Source organism: Balaenoptera acutorostrata, chromosome 4 (genome assembly GCF_949987535.1).
Source record: "Balaenoptera acutorostrata chromosome 4, mBalAcu1.1, whole genome shotgun sequence".
Taxonomy (NCBI): Eukaryota; Metazoa; Chordata; class Mammalia; order Artiodactyla; family Balaenopteridae; genus Balaenoptera; species Balaenoptera acutorostrata.
The window spans coordinates 116643533-116671120 of record NC_080067.1 but is presented as its reverse complement, the minus strand read 5'-3'; the positions used below and the strand labels follow the sequence as shown (position 1 = coordinate 116671120).

At 36.6% G+C, this 27588-nt stretch overlaps 1 long non-coding RNA gene across 3 annotated transcripts in view; it reads left to right on the top strand.

Annotated features, from left to right (window-relative positions):
- LOC103016067 (uncharacterized) overlaps positions 1 to 27588 on the top strand; it is a 235856-nt gene that overhangs the window by 108760 nt on the left and 99508 nt on the right. Inside the window, exon 7 of one of the 3 annotated variants that reach the window (XR_009008199.1) lies at positions 25900 to 26749. The exons of the other annotated variants lie outside the window; for them this stretch is intronic. This is a non-coding gene — a long non-coding RNA (uncharacterized LOC103016067). Of the gene's footprint in view, positions 1 to 25899; positions 26750 to 27588 lie in introns of those variants that run through there. 3 annotated transcript variants of the gene reach the window in all.

The following is a 27588-nucleotide window of genomic DNA, read 5'->3' as shown; positions in this document are numbered from 1 at the left end:
CTAAATTTACTACCTTTTCCAATTTTATTCAAACTAGATAGGAGAATTTATCAAGCTAGAAGTTTTTGTGTTTTAAGTCTTCTTTAAAACGTTATCTTTTATGATTCTCTTATTTAGAGAGAATCAGTGGCAGATCATAGATGAACATGGAATAGGGTAAATCTGGAGGTGAGGGCTGGAAGCTGTGCTGTAAAATAGAATGGCTAGAGGATGGGAAATTTGGTGTGTGGTGCTGAGCCTAAAATGCAAGTTATACCTTGAGCCCAAATGAAGCCCAAATGGAGCCCAAATGAAGGATGGAAGCTGGGTTTTGAGGTCTACAGAGGTCTATATCAGAAATGAGCATACAGAATTACCTTCTGGCAGAAATCTGGCATTACAGTAATGGGGCTAAGATAAAGAGAGATCTTGGTAGGTGTTCCCAACCACCCTAGAAGAACTGAAGTATGATGCTGATCCCAGTGTTTTTTATCAGATTTCCTTATGTGAGTGGATGTGTAGTCCCAAGGGCATGCTCCTCTCTAGAGTGAAGCAGGGTTCTGTAGGGCCTGAAACTGAAGCAAAAGGCCACAGCCTTTTGTGAGTCATGTGATCAATTTAGGATGTTGTGACCAGCATTTAAATTAAATAAAATTGAATAGAACTGGAAGAAAATGCTGTGGGGTAATTGCTGCTTAAATAGATGAACGTAGACTCAGTCTATGTGTGATGAACTGCCAGTTAAGTATAATTAAGATAGGAGGGACATATAACACAGGGAATTCTGATAATGTTTGGTACTTTTAGTTTTAGAATATCTCAACAAAACCTAAGAGTTGTGGGTAGGGTAGTGGAAGGCTAGGAAATTACTTCAAGTATCTCATCTGTGGGTGAAGGAGAAAATGGGAGAAGCATAGTATTTTAAAACTTTCATATGGGGAGTACTGTGGAAGAAGGGGATGGAAATGGGGAGTCTTGGAAGAGAACACAGTGCATCTTGGTGAGAAAAATAGTTTTTCTATTTTTAAATATCAGTGAAGAATGAAGTCTGGTTGTGAGAGCAGGAAGAGTGAAGACAGCCATTATTGGAAGGAAAAGTATACTAGGACTTCCACACTCCCAAGAGGAAAAGGAATAATACATAGCAACTTGATCAAAACAGCAAAAATAAGTAACAACAATGTAAAATAAATAGTAAACATGAACTAAAATTAAAAAGTAAAAAAAGATAGATTGTTTAAATCATTATATAACAAAGGTAACATTTGTTGCAAATTTTAACAAATTATAACAAATCCAATTCTTCTATTGAGAGAAAAATTGAGAATGGGCTAAAAAAAGTTCCTCCCAAATCCCAGTTAAATACAGCTTATAAAAATAATTAAAACAAAATAACAAATTATGACAATGTAAAATGTATATCTTACTGTATGTCATGTCAGAAAAATTGAAAGCCACTGTTTTAGGAAGTTGTATAATTCTAACCTGAGACTTGCCCACTTGGTTGGTTGATTGGTTGATTCATTTATTCTTTCATTTGCTCAACAAATATTTATTAAATTCTTAACATCCTCCAAGTATGTTGGGGAAAGTGTTTGAGCTACAAGAATAAGAAAGATACCGTTCCTGATTTCATGGAGCTTACATTCTAAAGGGGGAGATAAATAATAAACAAGTTTAGTAAGCCCACAGTAATTCTATGTTATGATATAGGTTATGTGGGAAAGAATCAGTGTGCTTACTATAGAATAACAGGAGGTGACATAATGTTGAAGGTGTGATCACGGAAGATGACTGTGAGAAAGTGACATTTAGTTCACTTCAACTTCTGTTAAATACAGGGTTCAGAATTTTTACATCTGACATTTTATAATCTGTTTCCTATTTCTCAGTCACAAACCTATTAATAAAATTTATGGAGGGTTATTTCATTTCCCTCTATAAAATGAGGGTCTAATTTTTACACACGTATAATGGGCTCATCCACTTAATTATAATATTTGGAATCAAATCAGATTTATTTTATTTGCCTTTAAGTTTAAAAATACATCTGAAAGTAGATGGAAAGAAAAGAACCTCTAAGAAAATTTTTCTCAAAACCAGTCTTCTAAAAATAACATCAAAAAGCCAAGTAATTAGTTAAATAGGCTTCATATTCAAAGAGAAATTACCAATTAACCTCCCCCTGGCCCCCTATCAAGAAAGACAGCTAGAGAGTTGAAGAGTGAGGAATTCCTACAGAGGGAGGGTCTGATCCATTTTGAGGGACGCCCTTGCTGGTGGCGATACTTACTTGCAAGAAAATCCCTGCCACTGGTTCCACTTAAGTTTTGAAACCTCTTAAAGGGCTGAAAGGGGAAGTTCCGCTTGCTGACAGAAAAACAAACAATCAAGACAAAGAGGGGGTTGGTTGACAAAGCCTGCCCAGAGTCAGATCTGTTTTCTGTCAGTGGGTTTGGGTTTGGCACTAGATGTAACCAAGAAGATTATGTTTTATTTTGAGTTCAATGCTGGTGAGATGTAATATGCAAACATTTTCTAAACTGTATAACCTTAATTTGTTGATAAGAAGAGGATGTACTATTTGTGTTAGAATAGGAAGCCGTTCTGAATTTGAATACTCTGTGCCATCCTATGTCACCTACAGAAATAGCACATTTTTAAGAAAATCCTTTCATTAAAATAAGAAATAGAAAGCAAAGAACTGGGTGTTCTCTTGTCATCGCTCCTATAGCACTGTGTCTATCCCTCTATTTTCATTTAATGAAGAGGTTTAAAACTGTTTACTTACAAATGCTTTTCTCTAGATTATGAACTCTTTGAGGGATCTTGTTCATCTTTGTAATATCAGTGCCTAACGATGTCTGACCTACTTAGAAAATGTTCAATTAAAAAAAAAATTGGGAGTGTTTATTCACCTTATTTAAAATGTATTGGGACTTCCCTGGTGATCCAGTGGTTAAGACTTCGCCTTCCAATGCAGAGGGTGCAGGTTCAATCCCTGGTCGAGGAGCTAAGATCCCACATGCCTCATGACCAAAAAACCAAAACATAAAGCAGAAGCAATATTGTAACAAATTCAACAAAGACTTTAAAAAAACAATGGTCCACATAAAAAAAAAACGTTAAATAAAAATAAAATGTGTAAACCCACTCCAACTTGGTCTTTTGCCTCCACCTCTGACAAAACTACTTATCAGGTTCTCCAGTGACCTCTGTGATACCAAGTCCAGTGACCAACACTTTACCTATCGGTAGCATTTATTACCATCCGCTATTTCCTCCTCCTGAACATTTCTTTACTTGGCTTCTGGGACAACACATACCTTTGTTTTTCTTCCTTCCTCAACTACCAGAGTGACTCAGGGCTCAGTTTTAGGATCCTTTTTCCATCACCACTCCCTAGATGATCTCATCTAGCGTCCTACAATGAGACATCCACATTTATATCTATACCTTGGGACCTCCACCTTGAACACCATCTCATTTAGCCAGTAACTTTTACTTTGTAACTTAATTGGCATCTCAGTTTAATCTATCCAACTTCAAATCCTGATTCTTCTCCCTTAAAGCTGTTTCTCTGCAAGTGTTTCCCATTTTAATAAATGGCAGCTCCATCCTTCCAGGTGGTGCTCAGGCCCCAAATCGTGGAGTCATCCTTTACTCCTTGACCTCTAGACCACATGTTTAATTTAATAGAAAATTCTGTTGTCTCTATCTTCAACATATATTCAGAAGTTGACCTCTTTTTATCACTTTCATTACTACTGTCTAAACCAGTGTGACTTCTCATTTGGATTATTGAAAAGACTTGCTAACTGATTTCCCAGCTTCCCCACTTGGCTTCCTGTAATCTATTCTTTGTACAGTGGCAAGCATGATTCTGTTAATGATGTCCAGATCATGTCATTTTTCTGACTGAGCTCTCCCATGTTTCCTGTGTCATACTAGAAGTCAACATGCTTAAAATTGCTCCTAAAAGGCTCTGTGATCTGAAACTGAACCCTCTCTCTGACTTTATTACACTCTTTTTTTTACTACACCTTCTCTTGTTCAATAAAGACTGGTCTCACTGCCAAACTTGCTTCTTCTTTAGGCCAAACATGATCTTTGCTTCTGCCTGGGATGCTCTCCAGCCCCAAAGAGTCTCATGGCTTCTTCCTTATTTCCCTCTGATCTTTACTCAAATGTCACTTTATCAGTGAGGACTTCCTTGAAAGTCCTGCAGAAAAAGATAGCAATCACTCCTTCTTCTTTCTTGCTCTCCCTATCTCTACTTTATTATTCTCAGTATAGTACTTATCGCATGCTATAAATTTTACATGTTTCATTCTTATTATCTGTATTCCTCTGCTAAAGTATAAGCTCCATGGGAGGAAGAATTTTCTTTTTGGCTGTTTTCTTCATTGTTGTCTCTTCAGCACATAGACTAGAAGAATGTTTGACACATAGCAGGCATTTGATGAATGATGATTAAATGACTGAGTTTATTTAGGGTTTGGAGCATTTTATTTATTTAAATTACTGAAAAACTTCGTTTTGTCTGTCAATATACTATGTAGTTCTAGCCTATAGAATTGTCAAGTCCACCATTTAATGAGAAAAAGGACAATTAATATCATTAATTGAGATGCCAGAAACCCAGGAGTGATGGAGAAAAAGCGAGTCAGGATTTAGACAACTCTTTCTCCTTAAAATGAGGCAAAGCCTAGCATAACAAGCTTAAGGAGATCCAGGAGGCTGACACTGACTCTCTGGACACAGCTTCCAGTGAGTACAATATTCCAAATTTTAATTCCCAGAGTTGTTGATACTGGCAGTTGATGTGGGGAGGCAGAGAGAACACTGCAGAGGTGAATCAAGAGAGGGACTCTATGTTGGGGGGAGGATAGAATTTAGCGTACTGTAATGTTTTAACATTACCAGTGACCCATAGGACCACAAGGGGTATGGATGTTTCTTGCGAATGGAGATTGGCAAGAGCAAAGCACAGTACTATGTGTTGAGCTTTAGAGTGCTGTTCTAAAGAACCAAGAAGGGAAACAGGTAAGAACAAAGGAGAGAAGGCTTAGTTCTATCCTTTTCTGGAGTCTGGGACCCTTCAGAGGATGTAATGACCAGAGTGGGGTAGATGTGCAAAAACTCTGTGGATATGAGGGTCATCATTTGTACTCTAGAATTTAGGACATACTGGTAAAGAAGAGATTCGGGAGACAAAATATAGAAGTCCTGATATCCAGTCAAGGCCACTAGCCCTGGGTCAGGAAACAATGCTTTATTCCAAGTCTAACCAGATGAAAGTGGGGGGTTGGGGTAGGGCATAAACCAGGCAAATATGACCTGTTGCTCTTGCAGTTAACTTAGTAGTGTCAAAATACTTACCAAGCATTTCTTTTATACCAGACACCATATATGCATTTTGATTTAATATTTCATTTAATATTTACAATGCTATTAACAGTTAACAGAAGAGAAAACTGAGTGTTAATGGTCACAAGGTTTGGAAGTGCACAGGATTGAAATTTGAACCCAGAGTGGTTAAATTACAAAGTTCATACTCCTTTCACTATTTCAAGGTGGTTCTCAACCCTAGATGTCCATTAGAATCTCCTTAATAAAAATAACATATCTAGACAGCACCCCCAGATATCCTGATGTAATATGTCTGATATGGGGTCCAGGTAAGGGCATATTTTCTTGTTTTGGTAATCTTCCCCAGGTGATTCAAAGGTTTAGCTGGGATTGAGAACAACTGCTATACAATAATGGCCCTGCAGTCTATTGTGTGTAGAGGGGAGTAGTTCAGGGTAATTTAGTGTACTGAAATGCTTTTAAGGTATGGTCCAGGATCAACAGCATCAGTTTCATCTGAGAACTTGTTAGAAATGCAAAAACCTTGAATTAGAAACTCTAGGGGTGGGGCTCATCAATTTACATTTTAACAAGCCTTCTAAAGCACACTAAAATTTGAGAACCCTTGGCATAGGTACTGCAGGCCTTGGATTTGAGCTCAAGAAGACCTAAGTTGTAACTGACTTTCAACATTTAACAGCTATGCACCCTAAATCAAGTACCTTAATGTCTCTAGGTCTCAATTTCCCCAGATATAAAAAATGATAATGCTATTTACTGCTCTGACAAGTAATGGAAACTTTATATAAACCACCTGGCCCAGACCAAATGTTCAATAAATAGTAACTTATACTAAGAGATAAGTATTTCAGAAAGAGTAATGAGTCAGAAACTGAGCCTGTAAGTGAAAACCTAAATAAGCCCATCTTATTTAGGAAGACAGTTATGAGAGTATAAAGTAGATACATGATTGTATTATGTCTTAGAAGATTCTCAGCAGCTAATATTGAAAAATGGACAAAAATATCTGGCCTCCTGAACCCTTAAATAGTTGTCTTTCTGAACAGAATTGGAAATACCTCTTATGCATGCTATTGGATATGTAGTGGTTATATAATGATTACTAACATTTTCTACGTTTTCATTTGGTTGCATAAATGTATTGCTGACTTGATTTTAGTTTCATCTGTTTAAATATTCTTTGAATGTTTAGATAATAGATTTGTTCATGCAAAGTACTGATGATAAATGGGTTAGATTTGGACCTTGGACTTAAGTACACATCCTTTTTGAGCCAAACTTCATTTCCTCCCTATTTATTCTCCCTTAGAGATCCAGAGTCTAAAAGCAAGTGCTTGTGACCAGCAGAAAGAAGGCATGTGCTGAGAGAATGAAAGGATTCCTGAGATCTTAAATTAGATCCACCTGTTTATTCCTGGAATTTTTTATTTTCTAGTTGAGTGACAAAAAACGTGGTGTGTGTGTGTATGTGTGTGTGTGTGTGTAAGATATCCTTAAAAGGTTACTGAAGATTATCTACCCTAACTTACTTAGAATAATTATGTGTTTTATATATAGTAATTGTAAAACAATGATACCAGTAAATGGCCCTATTGGATTTAGCATTACCACTGAAATTGTCATAAGTTTGAGGAAGGTGAGCTATTGTAGAAGGGAATTAAACATGAGCTTTTTCCCTTGTTCCAGAAGATACTGCTAGTAGATTAAATAAAGTCCTGGAGATGTTTGAAAACTTTTGAGAAAGAATGAGAACTAAAACTTACTTGAAGGTGGTTAGGTAGAAAGAAAAACAATTAGACAAGAGGGAACTTTTGATTTGAGAAGATTTTCTTGGATATATGAGTGCAGGAGACATTTCAAATTCACACTTACACATACACATGAAGAAGGTCCTAAAAAACATGTCACAGTACTTGAGAGAAAAAACCAAAAACAATTTAACTGTTGATGTAAAAGTTCAGTCTTTGGTTTAACAGTTCCCATGTATGTAGGATCAAATGACTGCTCTCTCTGAGTGGTTTATGTTTAAATATGACTTTAGCAAGTGTTCTGGTGGGATGTGTAATTTTAACTATAGAGTCTAGAATATGGTCATGATATTTATGTTGAAAAAGTAACAATCATTGGATCAAAAGATATACTGTTGTATAGAAATTTTTGAATTGGGATTCTGTATCAATCCCATTAAAATTCTTTTGTTTACTTATTTTTGAAATGGAAAGATAACATGGACAGGTATGCATCTGGATGACCAAAAAGGGGAAGAATCTCAATTTATGCATGTAAGCAGTTTTCAATAATACATTACTGTGAAATTTATAATATCATGGATTCAAAATCAGTACTCTGAGGCAGGTAACCTTCATGTAAGTGCTTGTACCTTTCTTCTGAAAAATACTGATCACTAATTTTCTCTTTTATATTTGTTAAAACGAAATACTTATAACTTACTTCTACTATGGTTAACCTTAACTTGTCAATAGATTACTCAAGATTTGTGAAACTATTTACTCTACTAATTAAAAAGTGAGGTTACCATAGTAACTAGTATATCCTGAATAATCTGCTTATATAACCTCTAAGATTCAGAGTGTTTTTCATCTGAATTCTTCTATGAGCTACACTGATTTCAGACACTCTCTTGCACTTTGGACTATAAAGGAAAATGCTTTCTTTACTGATTATACATGTTTGAGTATTTTTAGACAATTTGTTTATAATATAGACCAAGTGCCTCTGATGTTTGGGACATTTTAAAGGTGGAAATAATTTAAAAGCACTTTTCAAAAAAACTTTGGAAATAACAAAGAAGGAGTGAAGGAGTATTTGTTTAAGTAACAGTGGACTTAGAGTTTTAATTTCAGAAAATGCCTTAAAGTTAAAAGGGTCAGTCATTTGATGAATATGTTATTCTGAGGAATTCTACAAGAGAGATCACATCTCGTTACTGGCGACTATCTTATAAACTCAGAACATGTAATGAAAAGGAACTTTTGCTTAGCTCCTCATAAAGTTTGCTACAAATAATACATATGATTTTTTGCATTGACTGAGTGGACTTGGAGTTATGGAAATTTAACTGACTCTTCATATGGCTTGTTTTCTTGCTGTTGAGTCTTTCTATATGCCACTGCCTCTGCCTGGAATGACTTCATCATTTCTGCACACCTCCATCTCTACCTTGCCCCTAATATTTCTTGGCTCACTTTATTTGTTCTTTAGATCTTAGCTGAGATGTCATATTCTCTGGGAATATTACTCTGACTCCCCAAGACTACGATAAGGCTCCTCCGACATGTTCACATAACACTTGTTGAAGATAGTTTTATGCCTAATTGTAATGGTTGGTTCACTCATCTGTCATCCACTTGCTGAAGTGTCCTGGAGGGAAGGACCAGGGTCTTGTTATGTGCTGTGGGCTCAAAGACCCACTTAGTACCTGGCTTATAATAGGTTTTTCCAAAAACCTAAAAAATAGTTACATGAAGTAACTATTAGTTTTCTAGGGCTGCTATGACAAAATACCTTAAGAAAAAATGACTTAAAACAACAGAAATGTATTTTCTCTAGTTCTGGAGGCCTGAGTCAGAAAACAAGATGTTGGCAAAGTTGATTCCTACTAAAGGTTCTGAGGGTGAATCTTTTCCATTCTTTACTCCTAGCATTTGGCAGTTAGCAGCAGGCATCGGCATCCCTTAGTTTATAGACACCTCACTCCAATCTCTGCCTCTGTCTTCACATGGCATTCTCCTCTGTGTATGTGTCAATGTCTCTTCTCCTCTTCTCATAAGGACACCAGTAATTTGGCTTAGGGCCCACTGTAATTCAGTATGACAGTATCTTAACTTGATTCATTTCGAATATATTTCCAAATCTATTTCTGTGACCTATGGTTACAACCATAGGTACCAGGACTTAGAACCTCAACTTATCTTTTAGGGGACACAATTCAGCTGCAACAGTAACCATCTAGTACATTTTTACTTTCGGGTTGATATAAAATGCAGTCTTAATCATGGTCAGGCCAGTCACTAAGCTGCTAGTTAGTTATTTAGTCACTTTACTTAACATGCACAGAACAGAACATACTTGGTCTGATTAATTTATTGGTCTCAATATACAGACTTGATAATTTCTTAGAGAATTTTATTTATTGATAATACTCCCTTTGATTCAGTTGCCAAATAAATGAATTAGTTTGCTGAAACAATTCTAGAAAGGATAAATTCATATGCAGTGACTTCAGAAAGAATTAGGCCCAAATAACTGTGGTGTATTCAGGACTGTTTATTCTTAAGTGTAATGCAAAATCTTCTATTTCTAATCTGGGTCATTTTTATTTTATATCCACTGCAAGGAAGAGGGAGAAGAGGCAATAGGAAAAGTTATTTCTTGTCACATAGCAATTAGTTGATTAACATGCAAATTTTATTCAGAGTAATATAAAATATGCATCTATTATTTTTGGTTCATCAAATTGGGTTATTTTTAATTTTAATAAGATGCAACAATAATTAAACAATTTAAAATATATAACTTAATACTGAACTAGTTTCTCAGTGGTGATGATTGCCAGGTTGCATATGAGGTTCCAGGGAGATGCTCAGCTACCAGGTCCAACAGACAGCAGGCAAAGGATGGCACCTGGAAACCAGCCCATATTGGCAAGGACTAGAGAGGACTGCAGAATTCCAGAGAGAGGAAAGCAAAGACCCAAACTAGCACTAGGGAAAAGAGGGATTTTGGCTTGTGGTTATGCATGTGTGTGTTATGTGCTTGTGTGCATGTTGTATATGGTCTTGGATTAAGGGGTTAATGTGTTTTGGGATCTAACTGGAAGTGGATGTGGGTGGCTGGCAATGTGTATACATGCTGCTGGGTCTGTGCATTGGTATATAAATGAATGTTGCTGTGACTGGTAGATGTTTTATAACTTCCAAAAGACAATTCTCCTAGATTCTCTAAATTAAGAGGACTTGACTGTTTCAGAATTTAAGAAATTCTCATAGGGGTTTTCTTATTTTTATTATTCTGCTAAGCCAGCAGGGGGAAGTCACACATTACTTTTTGGTGGGCTTTAGGAACATTTCTTCAGACTTTTTCTTAAAAAGGTCTATCTTCTTGCTAAAAAAATTAAATAATTTAAGATGTGCTTATAGTTATGATTCTTGTAAGCACACTAGTATCAATTCTTAAAGAGCAGCCTTAAGTTTCTTAATAAGAAACTTTAAGTTTCTTTTTTTTTTTTTTGCTTTGTTGTTGATGATATTTATAGTGCTTCCAAATTACTAGTTCTATTTGTGACATAAGAAATGTAATTAATGAATTTAAATGACAGTGCAAAAGTAAAGGAAAATCTATTGGCCAGTTTTTAGTGCTAAAAGTAAATTATTTTGATATTTGCTATTGTATTCTTCATCTACTTTTTTTTCAGTTTAAAAATGTCTGAGGAAGAAGGGAAACATTTTAAATTTCAAGATACAGACAAGAATAGCTCTTTGTCAACACAGAACATAATATAGGGACTCTATAGCTATTGTTTCTGAGAATATAAGAGCTGATTGCATCATATTGTGTGTATTTTGTAGGAGAAACACTGTAATACTTACATGGCTAGTAATGGCATGATCAAGTCAATATATTGTGTACTTTTGAGTGACACAGAAGGATAATATCATTATTCTTTGTAGTTTAGTCTCTGTACTAAGTTAATCATGTTCACTGTTCCATCATCAATTGCATTCACTCATTTTGTAAAATGTGAGCATCTGCATTTAATGTTATTGTATTGTTTCTGTTTACTACAGCTGGTTGCAATAGACTCAGATGACAATTTTGCAGCTACAAAAAGGTCACAAAAAATAAACATTCAAAATAGAAACATCTTACTTCGCAAAAAGTATACAATCCGAGTGAGATATCTAAAGTTATGAAAACTGAAGTGAGTTTATCACATTATATGTAAATTCATCTATTTATAAGTTACTGTACATTTTAAAAAGTAAATGGCCAGGTAACATTTATCTTTGAAATCATAAATTCTCAATCATTATTATTCTTCCATATTGCTAATTATAAATGTTTAAAGAAATTATATAGAGAAATAATAGAAAATAATGATCACATATTTAACAAATATGAAAAAATACAAGAAGATAACTATGAAATAAGATTCAGACCAATAAATAGAACAGAAAGTATTAAAAAAAACTATATAATTTGTATATTTTGAAAACTTTTAATTATTCTACACACACACACACACACACACATACCTGCTTAGGTGCAGAGGAAAAAAATTGCAGTGGGAGAGCAAGCAGAATGAAATGGTGACAATATAGCTATACTTCCAAATCTCTATCTGTCATCACCAGGACTTCTTTAGAAGTGTTAAAGCAAGGGTGTATCTAGTAACTAGCTCTCAGAAGAATATTCTTTTTTTTTTTTAAGGTTTTTTTTTTTTTTGATGTGGACCATTTTTTTAAAGTCTTTATTGAATTTGTTACAATATTGCTTCTGTTTTATGTTTTGGTTTTTTGGTCGCAAGGTATGAGGGATCTTGGCTCCCTGACCAGGGATCTAATCTGCACCCGCTGTGTTGGAAGGCAAAGTCTTAACCACTGGACTTCCAGGGAAGTCACTCAGAAGAATATACTTAAGTGCTATTGAATTGAAATCACACATGGCTTATGGAATAGGAATAAAATGATTATTTTCTTTCATTGATACAGATAATCTGAGTTATGAGTCTTTCCTCTCACTACTGGGGTTACAATTTTAGCCATTCTATTCTGGAAGGAGTGGGTTTCTTCCTAAAGGTCTATGAATTTTAAAGCTGTGAGAACACAGCAGTTAGATGTTAAGTCTAGTGCAAACCAGATCTAGATTAGTTTTGTTCATGGACCAAAAATAATAAAAAAGTATCAAGAATCTTTAGATAGTGGCAAAAAGATATACAGAATAAATGGTAATCTTAAGATAGTGGTAAAAAATATAGAGAATAATGTTAATCTTAAGAAGCAAACAAGCCATGTAAGTATACTGACAAATTTGAGGCAGAACAATTAGAGGCAAATTAGTCTACTAGTTACACTCTATGTTCTTTAACAGTAAGGTTTATGACTATCACATCCATTTCCTCACCTGCTGTTCCAAGAATAACTGCCATATAATAGGTACTAAATAAATGTTTTTACAATAAACAGGCTTTCTTCAATTTATGTAACTTTTTAATTTAAATGTAATCATAGAAAATCACCCCATTTTTATCTCTGCTGATTGGAGATCAGACTTGATATTACAATTAACATGATATGATACATGGTATACTCAAATACATGGATAATATATTACCCAAGACTCATTTCAATTTCCTATCATTTGATGTTGTTATTTGTAATATCTTTGTGTTAACATGCTTCATGGTAATTTAGGAGCAGTTACGTAGTCTTACAAAAAAAAGAATGCTACGGCTCTTGGCATAAAATATTCACTTGCATTTAATATTACAGAAATTTACATGTTGGGACTAAGTGGCCTGAAGTTCAAGTATGTAAGATAAAGTGGAAATAATGCAACCTACTGCAATCATATTGTGCCAATATTCAGGCAGGACACAGAGGAAAGATACAACAGGTTTTGAAACCAATCAAATTAATCATAGCCTAAGCTGGGAAATAGAGAGGCAAAGATTGCTGCTCATCAGGTCATGCTGCGATGAGGAAGGAAAGAGATCTGATCAGTTGATTACGGAGCTATAGATACAGAATTGTGGAAACACTTCCCAAGTTACTAACTTCTGGTAACGTGTGGATATATCTGCAGTTTTGAAGTGTAAGTTGACTCTCTCTTATAACTCATGGAATATTTTAAGGTGAGGACCCCAAATACAACCAAAACTGTGCAAGTCTCAGATCAAGCAACAATCTATGATACACAGAAAATAATACAGGAGAAGGAGCTAATAGTGTGAAATAGAAAAACAGAATATCAGAGTAGAAGATCTTAAAGTATATGAGTCAGGAACCTATAAATACAATTGTAGGCTTCTGACTTTCATTTTAGCTTCATGCTGACCACTTAAAAACTTTTTTGGGGGCTTCCCTGGTGGCGCAGTGGTTGAGAATCTGCCTGCTAATGCAGGGGACACGGGTTCGAGCCCTGGCCTGGGAAGATCCCACATGCCGCAGAGCGGCTGGGCCCGTGAGCCACAACTGCTGAGCCTGCGCGTCTGGAGCCTGTGCTCCGCAACGAGAGAGGCCCGCGCATCGCGATGAAGAGTGGCCCCCGCTTGCCACAACTGGAGAAAGCCCTCGCACAGAAACGAAGACCCAACACAGCCAAAATCAATCAATCAATCAATCAAACATACGCATCTGATTCAAGATCCTCATTAAAAAAAAAAAAAAAAAAAAAAAAAAAAAAACTTTTTTGGGTCCAATATTTATCCAGCTCTACTTCAGAAAAATAATTTGAGTGTCTGGAATGCTTGCTGAGGAGAGACGAAGAAGATGAATAAAACCAACACTGTTTTCCTGTCAACTCCTGTTTTCTCCTTGAGTTCAGTGGTGCCATCTAAAGAAATCTCTGAATGACATGATGTGTTTGTAGATAATAAGTATTTACCTGTATGATGAAGTGATGGTAGGTAATACAGGCCTCCAAGAAATTCTGAACCCAGACTTTGTGAAACATATTAATGTTGAATTGTTGGGACACATCAAAACAGAATATCTCTTTGAAATGAAGGCAAATTTGATTAAAATATCTGATCTAACATTCTCTTGTGTGACTTTGGATGCACCGCTTATCTTTTTTCCTCAGTTTCCTCACTTGTGAAAAGGAAATGTTAACATCTTCTTCATATGGTCGCTGTAAAGGTAATGAAGTGATATATGTGAACTGCTTACTGGAACACCTGACAGGTAGAAGATGCTTAATTGGCTAACAGCTATTTCTATGGTCTACAAGATTCTCTTCACTAACTACTTAAAATCTTCATCATTTGGAAGTGGATGATGTCTTCAAACTTAGGTGATATCAAATACATTTTCACACTTTCTGTCCTAAGAATATGATAGAAAATAAGTTACTGCTAAGGAAATATTGGTAGTTCACAAAGTTTTCAAGTCTTCAAAGTCTGAATATTTTGGGGCACCAAATTATATAAGCCAATACAAGTACTTGTTCTGTATTTTAATGAGTGAAACTGATATCATAACTTTTTTTTTTTTTTAACATTTTATTTATTTATTTATTTATGGCTGTGTTGGGTCTTCGTTTCTGTGCGAGGGCTTTCTCTAGTTGCGGCAAGTGGGGGCCACTCTTCATCTCAGTGCGTGGGCCTCTCACTATCGCGATCTCTCTTGTTGCGGAGTACAGGCTCCAGACGCGCAGGCTCAGTAGTTATGGCTCACATGCCTAGTTGCTCCGCGGCATGTGGGATCTTCCCAGACCAGGGCTTGAACCCGTATGCCCTGCATTGGCAGGCAGATTCTCAACCACTGCGCCACCAGGGAAGCCCCGATATCATAACTTTTTAATGTAATGTATTTTCATGCTCCTGTCACAGTGAAAACCAAGTGTTCAAAGAAATATGTTTTAAAAGAAATGGATATGTGAAAGCTTTTGTCCCCACTCTCTTCTAGCCATGACAGACAAAGTGAGGGATGAAAGAAGAGCTCATTATTTTAAAGAAATGACACCTTCAATTAAAATGGCAGTGTTCTCTTCCTTTCTTAGAAGTTCCTTTTACAGTAAAAGCTAAACACCTGTTATGGGTTGAATTTTGTCCTCCCAAAATTTATGTGTTGAAATCCTAACTCCCAGTACCACAGAATGTGACCTTATTTAGAAACATGGTAATTGCAGATATAATTAGTTAGTATGAAGTCATGCTGAGTTGAATGGGTCCTAATCCAATATGACTGATGTCCTTATAAAAAGGGGAAATTTGGACACAGACATGCACACACGGAATACACTATACGAATATGCAGGCAGAGATTGGGGTGATGCTTCTAAAAACCAAGGAATGCCAAAGATTGCTAAAAACCACCAGAAGCTAAGAGAGACATATAGAACAGATTCTTCCTCATAGCCCTCAGAAGGAACCAACCCTGCTGACACCTTGACCTCAGATTTTTAGCCTCTAGAAGAACTATGAGACAATAAATTCCATTGTTTTAGCCGCCTGGTTTGTGGTACTTTGTTAAGGTAGCTCCAACTAACTTATACAACACCATACTATTTATGGAAATGTGAGTTCTGGGGAATTGTGTATAAATCTGTATTAGGCTTCTATTGCTTAGGAATAAATTGCCACAATTTAGCAGCTTAAAACTGCACAAATTTGTTATCTGATAGTGTATGTGAGTCAAGGGTGTAGGCACAGGTGGATTGGAGCCTCTGCATATGTTCTCACAAGGATGCAATCAAGGTATTAGCCAGACTATATTCTCATCTGAAGGCTTGAGTAGGGAGGAATCTAATGTCAAGCTCATTGAAGTCGTTTGCAGAAATTAATTTTTTCCATGTGCTTGTATGACTGAAGTCCCCCCCCCCTTTTTTTTTTTTTTGGCTAGTTGTTGGGCGTGAGATGTTCTCAGTTCCTAGAGTCTATCTTCTTCTCCCTGTTAGGTGCTCTCCTCCACAATCAGTTCACCACAGGATTGTTTGTTATTTTTCAAGTCTTGCAGGAGAATCTCGTTCAGGTCAGTCTACTAAGAAAGAGTCTTATATAGTGTAAGGTAATCATGGGAGTAACATTCCATCACCTTTGCCAAACTCTATTGGTTAGAAACATTCACAGTTTTGACCTACACTCAAGGCGAGTTAATTGCACAAGGACGGAACTAACTGGGGGTCACCCTAGGGTGAGTTGACCACAATACTGAAAAATATCTTTTTTTAGTAATAAGAAAGCATGATCAGCATTGATATGCACACACACACACACACACACACACACACACACATTTAACTAGGGAAGCAGATCAACTGTTCAATTATAAAATAATTATAGCATTACAGAGCCTGAAACTCTGTAATAATCAAGTTCTGAAGACAGAGATATAAAGTTATATTTACCCGGAGAAGATTACTAGTGCAAACACTGCCATTCTTCAAAAGTCCTTCAGTTAAAAAATTTTTTTCAAACTATGATTGAATTTATTACCATCTCTTACACACAAAAAAGATACATTTAAACACTCTATAGTACACCTGAATTAAAGTGAAATGTTTATAATTACATGGGAAAGAAAAAATAAAATACTTCTGAATTATAAGAATGAAAAGAAAGACATAATTGACCAGAATTATTAATATGCTTTTAATTAACTAGTTCTTTCAGCGAGAGATATAACTAAATATGGCTAAGAAAATGTCAAAGGTACTAATATTATAGATGAATTTGGGGAATTTTAACTAAATACAATTGAGAAATTTTTTCAAAGTCCTAGATTTATTTATTCTGAAAAATATTAGATACTAGATAAAATATTAATATTAGATCAGTTATAGACTACAAGTTAAATTGCATTCCAGTTAATACTATATTTTTCTAGGTACACATTCAATAGATAAAAGGGAAAATATTTCAAAATTTAACTCCAAGTTATATGTGATCTGAGTCTTTGATAAGGTGATGGGCTATGTTCTCCCACTTTTGTATATTTAAATTTGCAAAGCTCTTTTGAAGTTATATACTGATTATTTTTATTATTAGATTAAATAGATATTCTGCAGAGTTAAAATTAAAACATACATATCATATAAGAAGGTCAGTCAGCAAGAATTGCTTTCTAAATTGTATGTCCCCAGACAGCCATCAGGCAGCCAGCAGAAAAATGCATTTTGAAGCCATGGAGTCTTCAGTTTTTATCTCTGACATTACATTGAGATTCGACAGATGGAAGCCCAGCAGCAGACATGCAAAGTGGATGCCAAATGAGGCACATATACATAGCAGAGTGGTGCCCTACCCAGGTGGCCATCCTCTCCTTTCCAGAACCTTTAACATGGCTCACTCCAAACTTGACTAGGCTGTAGTGATATTGACACATTCTTCAGTCATTGGTGAATGTCAGTGGGCTCTTGGCTCTCTGAATAAGGAACTTTAGCACGCTCTCTGCTCTGTACATATGTCCAAGTTGGCAACCAGTTGGCATGGTTGCTGATGTGTCTCTATCTGTCAGATCTCCTCATCACCTTTGGGATGGAGATAGACGATACGAGTATGTCAGCGAGAATGTTACCATTGGCTGTGGAAAGATGTCCAGGGAAATAAAAACTAGGAGATATTTTAGAAGAGACCTGGCAAATTATCTTTATCATCTAAACCAAGTATCTACTTATCTTTTGGAATACAGAGACAATCCAATTAAAATAGGAAAAATTTTAGGACAATTTTAGCCCAGACTTCATACAGTCTTCAACAGTTAATGAATAAAACACACTTTGTGCAATTGAGCCAGAGTATAGCTCAAGCTTATGGAGGACTTGAATTTTTTTTTTTTAACACAATATCAGACAGGGTATTTAAAAAAAAAACTCAATAGCCAATATTTTTAATGGATTAAAATTACAATAATAGATTATTATATGAAACAGAATCATGTGGATGTTCTAAATATTTTCAGACATTTTTAGAATGATGGATATATTTCTATACTCACATGCACATAAGTCTACACTTCCCATTTTTCCTACCCAGTGCTCAGCTAATGGAAGACACCTAAGACACCTAAATCATTTTGCTTTAAATTTATCAGGTAACCTTGGCATAATTGCTTGAACTGGTTCCATTTAAAATTAACTTCTCCATCATCCTTTCATTTCAGTGATGTTATCTTTAATTACTACACTAATTCATCCCATCCATTCATACCAACAAATATTTACTGAACTCATTATCACCTGTCCAACCCTTTAAGCTGTTCCTCTGACTAAGTTCCTTAGTTAATTTCATAAAATCACTAGCCACTCACTTGCTCATTCACTTGAGACAAATACTTGAGGATCATTCTTGATTTTTCCCTTTCACTGACCTCTCACATGCAATCAGTTCTTATTCTTCTTAATTCTGTTTCCTAAATATCACAGATTGTTCATTCTATTTCCAATGCCAGCAGCAGTATTCTTTCCCTATGTATTCAAGTGACCATGAATAGGACTTTATAACCTAGACTTTGGGGAATATACCAGTGTCAACCTGTTTTATGATTGTAAGAATGCATTTTTCACAAAGGAGATAAATATTGTAACTTTCAATTGCCATGGGGAGATTAATTATGGAATAGTAAGAACAGGGACTGGGACAATTGTCTAAGGAAGTAGTTTTTCCTTTTGCATCAGAGTGGTGGTGGTGGACAATTGCATCTCATTTTTAGCTGTGGAAAAGTTGTCAAAATGTTCTTTCTAAAAGTAAACTTATCTTATTTAAATGACACCCCTGGGTTAGGAATGGAAGTCTTAACCTGGACTTTTCTGTGGTGGTCTTGACAGGATAGCAATAGCAGAAGAAAGCAGCCTGAATCCAGGACAACATCTCTGATATATTGTAGGTCAAGGGGAATTATCTGAGTTCCAATTTGATGGGTGAGAACAACAACAACAACAAAAGAATAATAATCCTTTGGGGATTCTAGGACACAGTAAAGGAAGAGAGAACTTGAAGGAAGACTGTACTTCATATTTACCTAGGCAAGTACTGACTGTGGATCCTGACATCAGTCATCATTGGTTGAGTCCTCTGTAATCATAATATAATTATTGGTTGCAAACATGAGATCTGGTGATAGAGTCTGTGGGTTTGAATTAGGATTCTCCTGATCTCTAGCAAATAATTTAACTTCTCTAGGTCTCAGTTTCCTCATATAAAAAAAGAAATAATAATAGTAATAATGAAAATACTCATCTTAAGATGGTGTGTTGAGGTTTAATTGAGATAACACACATAAACATTTAGAACAGTATTTGTCATAGAGTAAGTGATAAGTAGATGGAAGAGATATGTTAGCTATGGCTATAATTCAAACAAAATGACTGAAAGTGCAACTTATACTGACTTAACTTCCTCACTCTACCTGCCTCCAGATTGCCCTCTGTGACCCATCCTCCAGCATTGCTAACAGAATTGCCAGAATGTGCTATTTAAAACTAGAATTGATCATGTCATTCCCCAAGTTAGCTTTCTTCAGGTACTTTTCATAGCTTTTGGGTAGGACCAAAATTTCTCACCATGGAATGTAAAGAGGGTGACCATATGATTTATCATCTAAGCTTAAGAGTGAAAGCTTGCACTATTAATAATTACTCTAGGGCAACAGGCATAACTCAGGCAAACAGGGACTTATGGTTACCATGGTTATAAAGTCTTCATGTGGTCTGGTCTCCAGCCTCACCAGTTAATTTCCTAGTTCTGGTCCTGGCTGCAGCCACCCAGATTCACTAGCAGTTCCTAAACTATCATGTTTCTCTGTGCTTTTGAATATGTAGCCTTTACAACTCTCGCTCTCTTCTCTCCATTCTTTTACCAAATTTATACCTGTCATTTTAAGCCATTGCTGAGTTCTGGAAATCTCCCTGGATTCATGAATTCTGAGCCATTTGTGTGTCTATGTGTAATATGACACGAGCTTATCTTTATCATTTTAATGATAAAAATAATGATAATAGTTGACAGATATATAATGTCTTTTATTCCAGGCACACTGGTACCAGGATAGGTGCTCTATATATGCTTTCTCTAAACAATCCTGCAAAGTATACACATATTTTCTGAAGCGTTATGATAAAGAAACTAAAGTCCAGGGAAGTTAAGTGGCTCGCTGGGGTCCACATAGCTTATAAGTGGCAGAGGCAATGTTTAAGTTCAGATTGATCTGTATTTAAGCCCATCTTTTCACCAAATTGTCCTCTCATCAAAACAGCTATTGCAAAGAATTGTAATGAACGTATGTGTTATCTCCCCACCTACGTTATAGATTTCTTGAAGGATAATAAGATTCCTTATTCATTTTTTTTCTTTTAAATTTCCTATTCCTTGTCCAACGTTTGGCACATGGTAAGCACATAACAAATGTTTGATAGATGAGTAGATCACTAAGTCTTGACCATTTCAATGACTTAGTTAACAATAACCAGTTCCTTTCAGTTCAAAGACATCCTTCCCAAGTTTTCTGCCTTCAGACACATTCCTTCACCATGGGGCTCTGGTTCTCATATCTTGGTCAACCACCTAACAAGGTCCTGTGAGCCTAAAACCAGCACTGGATTAAAACATTTGCAAAAAATCAAGGCAAACTTATACATATGTCAAGGCACAAAGACTTCTTAGGAGGTTGCTGGATCAGGAAAACAAAACATTTACTACATAATACACAAGGAATTTTTTGTAAAGATTGCTTCCATTGTTTTGTGTCGGAATTAACCAGAAATATCTTTTTTCAACAACTTGCTGAGATCATTAAGGAGACACAATTGTGATAAGAATAGGATGAGGAAGAAAAAAAGGTAATTTTGGAGCATAAGGTTACTGTGGAGGAGGCCAGGTCTTAATGGGATTTTAAAGCAGGGGACTTTGGATAGCTAGATGACAGTATGGCAAGATTGACAGTGTGGTGGCACGGGGAGCCTGGTGATTTGGGGGAGGGAGTATCCGCCCATGAAAGAGAGACAGTGGCACAGAAAAGAGTTTAGTAAGTAGCACCACAGGTAACCCTCACTGTTCAGTTTTGTTTTGGACTAGCCCTTGCCTCCTGTGAAAACCCAGGTGCAAAATGAATCTGCCATTTGACTCATATTCTTGTCAACTTCAGGGTGACTGCTGCAGACGCAGATGGGACATCTCACACATGTGAGTCCTTGCACGATAGAAAGAAAATTCTACGAGGGTACTTTATGACATGAGCAGCTGTGCATGCACACAGCTTGGAAGGGCCTGTGTGAATCAGTCACCTTCAATGTTTTGGGCTTAAAATGTTAAATCTTACTATTGATATATCTCAACATAACACAGAAATTCTCTCAGTTTTTATTTCTACTTTGGTTTTAGCTATATAAAGACATTCAAAAGTGAATGAGATACAGTTCAACATTGAGAACATCCCAGTTTGGATGGCTCAGAGGTGGCCTCCATAAATTAGGGCTCAAATAGAGTCCTGAAAACTGAATTCTATTCTCAACTCTGCCATTATTGGCCATGTGACCATGAGTAAATCTCTTGGCCTTCTTGTGTCTCTAGTTCCTTATGTTTTAACTGAGGACATTGTGCTCAATTAGAATAATTCCTAAGGTACTTTGCAGCTTTGCAAATTTTGCATTTTACTTAACAGAATTAGAAATGCTAAAAGAACGTGGAATTTTGAAGTCAGCCAAATCTGTGTTAAAATCATCAAACCACCACTGAGTGACTTTGAGAAAGTAATGTAGCCTTTCTACAGCTCATTTTTCATCTGTAAAATGGGAATAATATTGCTGACCTTGCAGTGGCCACCAAATGAGATCAAATGTAAAGCTGGCAGCATAAAGCTGGTGTATAGAAGATACTGATAAATGGGGGTTATTATCAAGATATTTTTATAGGCAGAGGGAAATCTCATTTCCTATGAGAGTTACGCCAAATGGGACACTCAAGTTATTGTTTGCATTCCTCACCGGTGAAGGTGTCCATGAATTGAAATTAGCACTGCGTGTGAGCCTCATGGGATTCAAGTGTTGCTAAGGCAACCACTAATTTCCAAATCAGGGTAAATAGTTTCACAGCATTTACAGTTTCCTTTAACAAATTGGATTCTAGTGAAGGGCACACCTTTCCTTCCCCTGCTGCTCTGTCCCCAAGTCCAGGCTGTGCACCTGCAGCTCTGCAAGCCAGTGGCCGCTTTCATCTTCTGCCAACGACACTCTGAAGGTAACAGCCAGTAACGGAGATTGCTGAGGTCTGTCAGCTTTACCCAGTCTTTACCTTTTATACTTTGTCAAGTTGGATTCACATTTCTTGATTCACACAGTAGGGCACTGAAACAGCTCCTTGGCACATTCGTGTAATAGACTTCTAAGCAAAGATGCCATGTGGTTTGCAGTCATCTCATTCTGCCTTCTCTTTCCCACCCTGCAACTATCCTTATTTCCCCTACTCATTCATATGAATTCCTGCTGAGAATGAACCTATTATTAAGCCAGCATTGCCTCTCCTGCTACATTCTTGTGTTAAATTAGTCCCCTTCATTGTTGCAAATAATAGGCGACCACTTATATATCAATGAAAATTCACTGCACTGCTGTGGGGTTATTTCAGTTCTCGACAAACCACACATTCCTGCCATTGTTATGATTTTAAGTGATTCGAAGTCCGTATTGCTTTATTTTAAGTCTTTTCTTTTGGAAGTGGTGACCAATCTTCCTCATACTTAGCATATTTTCTCCTTGAATCCCTTGGACAATGGGTACTTTAACAGTGGCATCTTTTTTGCAATAATTCTTAGTGTTAGCTTCTGCTTTTGAATATGCCAGTAGCAAAGCATGAATACAATACTAAAACTTCAGGGAAGCATGTTAATTAACTTCCTTAAGAATATGGAAAAGAATTTATGATTATTTATTCCTTTCTGATCAAGTCCTGAAATCAGAGAAAGCCTCACTAGCTTTTTCACAGCTCCCTTATGAAAATACTTGGCCATTCACCTTCGCTGAGGTTCTACCTTATGCCAATCACAGTGTCAGGCCTCTCATGCATACTGCAAACCTTAGAACTGGAAATAACTGCAAATTAGGAATTATTATGTCCATTTTACTTATGTGAAAACTGGAATTTTAAAAGATCTTACATGAAAAAAGTATTCAATCTGGAAAGCTCATATATCTCTGCAATGTACTAAAATTAATGATAGAATCCACTAAGCAAAACATTTCTGTCCCATGCTTGAAGAAGAATTTAAAAAACAATTGCAGAGTATATTGTACATAAAATTAAAATGTATATATTTAGTTTAAAGAATGATAAAACGGACACATTTGTACTTGCTACTCCCTTAAGAAAAAGAACCTACCATCCTGACGTGCCTGTCCTGAGCTTGTTGACCCTCAGAGTCATAGCTCTGTATCATAGGAGGAATGGCCCTTTCAGGTTACTTTACCCTAGTTCCCTTTCACTTGTGTTAGGTCAGTGCGAACCATGGCAGGAGATTGGAAGGCAGGAGGAAGGGAGAAGCCAGAGCATATCCTCCCTCCCACCCCCCCAATCTTGGGTAGCTTTCCTGGCAGTGACTGTATTCTCCATGGCTCTTGGTCAGGCCCAAGTGGTTCCATTCTGGGCTCTGGTAATACTACCTCTCCTTTTTTTCTCTTTGGCCCAGAGATGATAATGGTCCCTGCTTTTGCTAGTTCCTGGCCTACTTCACTCTCTCTTATTTGCTTTCTCAGCTCTTGCATTACCCATGTCAGTAATTTTTTGATTAAATTTTCTGTAATGCAAATACTTGAAGTGATGTCAGTTTTTAGTTTCTGATTAATGGACCTTAAAAGCCCTGGGTGGGGCTTCTCTGTTGGCGCAGTGGTTGAGAATCTGCCTGCCAATGCAGGGGACACGGGTTTGAGCCCTGGTCTGGGAGGATCCCACATGCCGTGGAGCAACTGGGCCTGTGAGCCACAATTACTGAGCCTGCGGGTCTGGAGCCTGCGCTCCGCAACAGGGGAGGCCGCGATAATGAGAGGCCCGCGCACCGTGATAAAGAGTGGCCCCCACTTGCCGCAACTAGAGAAAGCCCTCGCACAGAAACGAAGACCCAACACAGCCATAAATAAATAAAAAAAAAAAAAAAAAAAAAAAAGCCCTGTGTGTTCCTCCTTGATCATACCTCTCCCCAAACCCCAGTAGTAACCACTATTCTGATTTTTAATTTTAGCATTCTCTTGATTTTCTTTATTGGTTACCACTTATGTACCACTTATGTATCCTTAAACACTGTATTTTTTACTTTAGTCAGTTTTGCCCTTTATATAAATGGAATCACACAGTGTGTTCTCTTATATGACTTGCTTTTTTTTCAACAGTATGTTTTTGAGATTCATGAATATTATACGTGCAGAAGTTCATTAATTTTCCCTAAAGCATAGTATTCTACTGTATGAAATACCATAACTTATCCATTCTATGTGATGCACTTTTGTCTGTTTCCAGTTTTTACTCTTATGAACATGTTACTATGAACATTTTGATATGTGTTTCCTGGTACATATGTGCAAGAGTTTCTCTAGTACTTATGCCTACGAGTGGAACTGCAGGGCTGTAGACCACATAAATGTTCAGGTTCACATGATAATTCAAAACTGTTTCCCAAAGTGATTGTACCAATTTATAATCCCACCAGTGAAAAAGTGTCCCAGTCATTCCAAATCCTAGTGAGTACTTGGTTTTACTGAGTATCAAAGATTCAAATGAAGACAAAAATCTACATAACATATTGAGATAAGCTATTTTATATACCTTTTTACAGTGAGATATTCTTGTGTTGACACTTTTTGCCTGTGTGTAAGAAAATATAGACATTTCTATAGTGTCTATATATGAAACTCTTATTTATTTATAGATAAGAAGATTCCCATAGATGATTACTTTTCATTTTATAAAGGTTAGGTATTTTGTTAAAGGTGGCTAGTTAGAGGATAAGTAGATGTAAATATGTGACTCTCTGAATCTCATGTTTGACTGAAGTCCCAAGATGAAGAGGGAGAAACAATGAGGGGAAAAGCATTTCAAAGTGAGGTTCTAGACCACTTACTCATAGCTTGCTGAGGAGATGCCCCAAACAGGCTTTATAACTTTTAGCCCAATACTCTCTTGAGGGAATCAAATGTTGAGATGGAAGAGATTAAGATAAATATTTCTTTGGAGAAATTTGTTGCGTTCTGGTAGTGTTCTCACTGCCCATAGGAGAAGGGAATAAAGTCCTTTTCTCTCACCTTGCGCTGACGCTGAGAGACTTCAGTGGAATGTCTTGGAGAGCTCGACTTGGGTCGCCTGAATCTTTAGGCACAGAGGATGGTGCTAGGTCCATTCCTAAAAAATTGTAAAGGCAGAAGCTGTGGCTGGGTAGTTACTCTGATGGAATGCTGAAGAAACGTGCTACACCGAAAGTCACCTGCGCTCCAAGTGTTTGAAAATTAGAGGATCTATGGACTGAAAGTGTGCTTGAGAGATAGCTTTTTGCTAGAAGGTTTGACTGGAAGGACTGTGGGACCTGGATAGAGAGCCCGAGCAGGGTGGATTGCTAGTGGTAGTGAGCAGCAATTAAGCAACGCAACAAAGAGAGTCATTGCCATGTCAGGTGAGCAACATTTGGATGTTCCCAGGGTGTGTGGATATGGAGTGGGTGGTGTTTGTCAATGGCTCTACAAAGGATGTCCACAAAAGAAAGATTCATCTTTGAACATACACCAAGACCAGAGAGCACCAATCCCAGATCTCCAAAGTACCAGTAAACAAGTAAAGTTAGACTTCCCTGCTCTTTTTCTGTCTCTCCTTCTTCCTCTTCCCAATTCTAACAGGAGCTGAGTGATGGATGGTGGGAAAAAGAAGAGGAGCACAAGATGGAGAAATAGAGAAAGTCAATCATGCTGTCTTACCGTGAGGTTCAACATGAAGAATGCCAGTGCTGAGCCAGAGGACAGCTTCAAATTTAAATAAATTTCTGAGTTTTGTTATTACATGTACTGAACAACTTAATTACCTGAATGAAAATGTTTTGTGAATAAGAGTGACAGGAGAACTTTTGAGAGTGATGAGAAAAACCATAGGGAAAAGAAGCAGTTTGAATATAAAGTTACCTCTTCTCTATCTGAAACTCCCACTAAAAGTTCAGTAAATATATATACATATATATGTGTATATATAAATATATATGTCTTTTAAGGCATAAACCCACTGGGACAAAGGAAATTGGAGAGGAGGCAATTATAGCAGACCCAGCAGTAAAAGTTTTGGAGACTGGAAGCCAGCAGGACGACTGGTAACAGGTAAAGCAGAACCAAGAAAACTGAATCCTCCTCAGTGGGAGGGCTGACAGTCAATTCGATTTCATTAAAAGATTACTAAAAGGCTCAGGAGTTGGCTAGCATAGGGACCTGTAGAAGTGGAGGTGAAGATGGGTGAAGTAGAATCACTGAATTTCTGTTTAAAAACCATTAGAATATCTAGATTCCCTCCAGCTTGTTTCATGCCTTTCCTCTGTTCCTCCATAGCCCTTATATTTCCTTTTATATTTCCAAATAATGTACTTTATATTCTCTTTTCTGACTTCTCCCTTTAGATAGTATCTTTTTACTTCCCTACATATTTTTCTATCCCTGGTAGTTTTACTATCATTTTGGATGATTGATATATCATGTTTACATTATTTTGACTATGTAAATGGTATTTACTGCTAAGCCATATAGGATACTTATTTTTCCTGAAAACATTTTTGTTTTTTATGGCATTAATAAAGGCCTTTCCTTTTAAAATTTGATTGTTTTTATATACCTATATCCAGAAGAATAAAATGATGTTCAGTAAAATACACGATGTTCAGTAAAATAAGAACACCCATATTCACAGGACTAAGGCTTTGAGGAAAAACTGAATTTGATGATAGAGCAAGAGAGTTCAGAATTGGAATTACCAGGCAAGTCATATTGATTAAGGAAACTGGATGTCACTTCAGTTCAGTTAATCTAATATACTGTATTCTCGGCTCTGTGTTAGGACCTTAGAACACAAACATACCCATTTTCAATATGGTCCATGCCTCACCTGTCACATTCTAGTGTTGTCAGAGGGAAAAATAATAAAAAAATATATCACAATGTATTTGAAGAAAGGTAGAGTGGTAGGGGTGATGGTAAATCCAGAAAAACTTCTCAGTGTCATGAGGCTTGATGATCCTTACGGGACAGGTAGGAATTAATTAGATGGAGATAAAGGAGAGTGAAGTTTCAGACAAAGAGTAAATATTTATAGAATTGCTAGGTATATATTTTAGAGGAAATATTTTTCAGTGCTATTGAGGATAAATACAGAGGGAGTTAGATTAGTGTGGAGTTAATGCAGTAGTCTAGGCAGAAAATGTTGAGGGATTAAACTAATACACTGCCCAGAAAGCAAGGAACTGACTTGAGAACTAGTACAACATTTGAATTAATAGGACAGTGTTACTACCTGGACATTGAGGGATGCAGTAGACTCTTGCGTAGCATAGA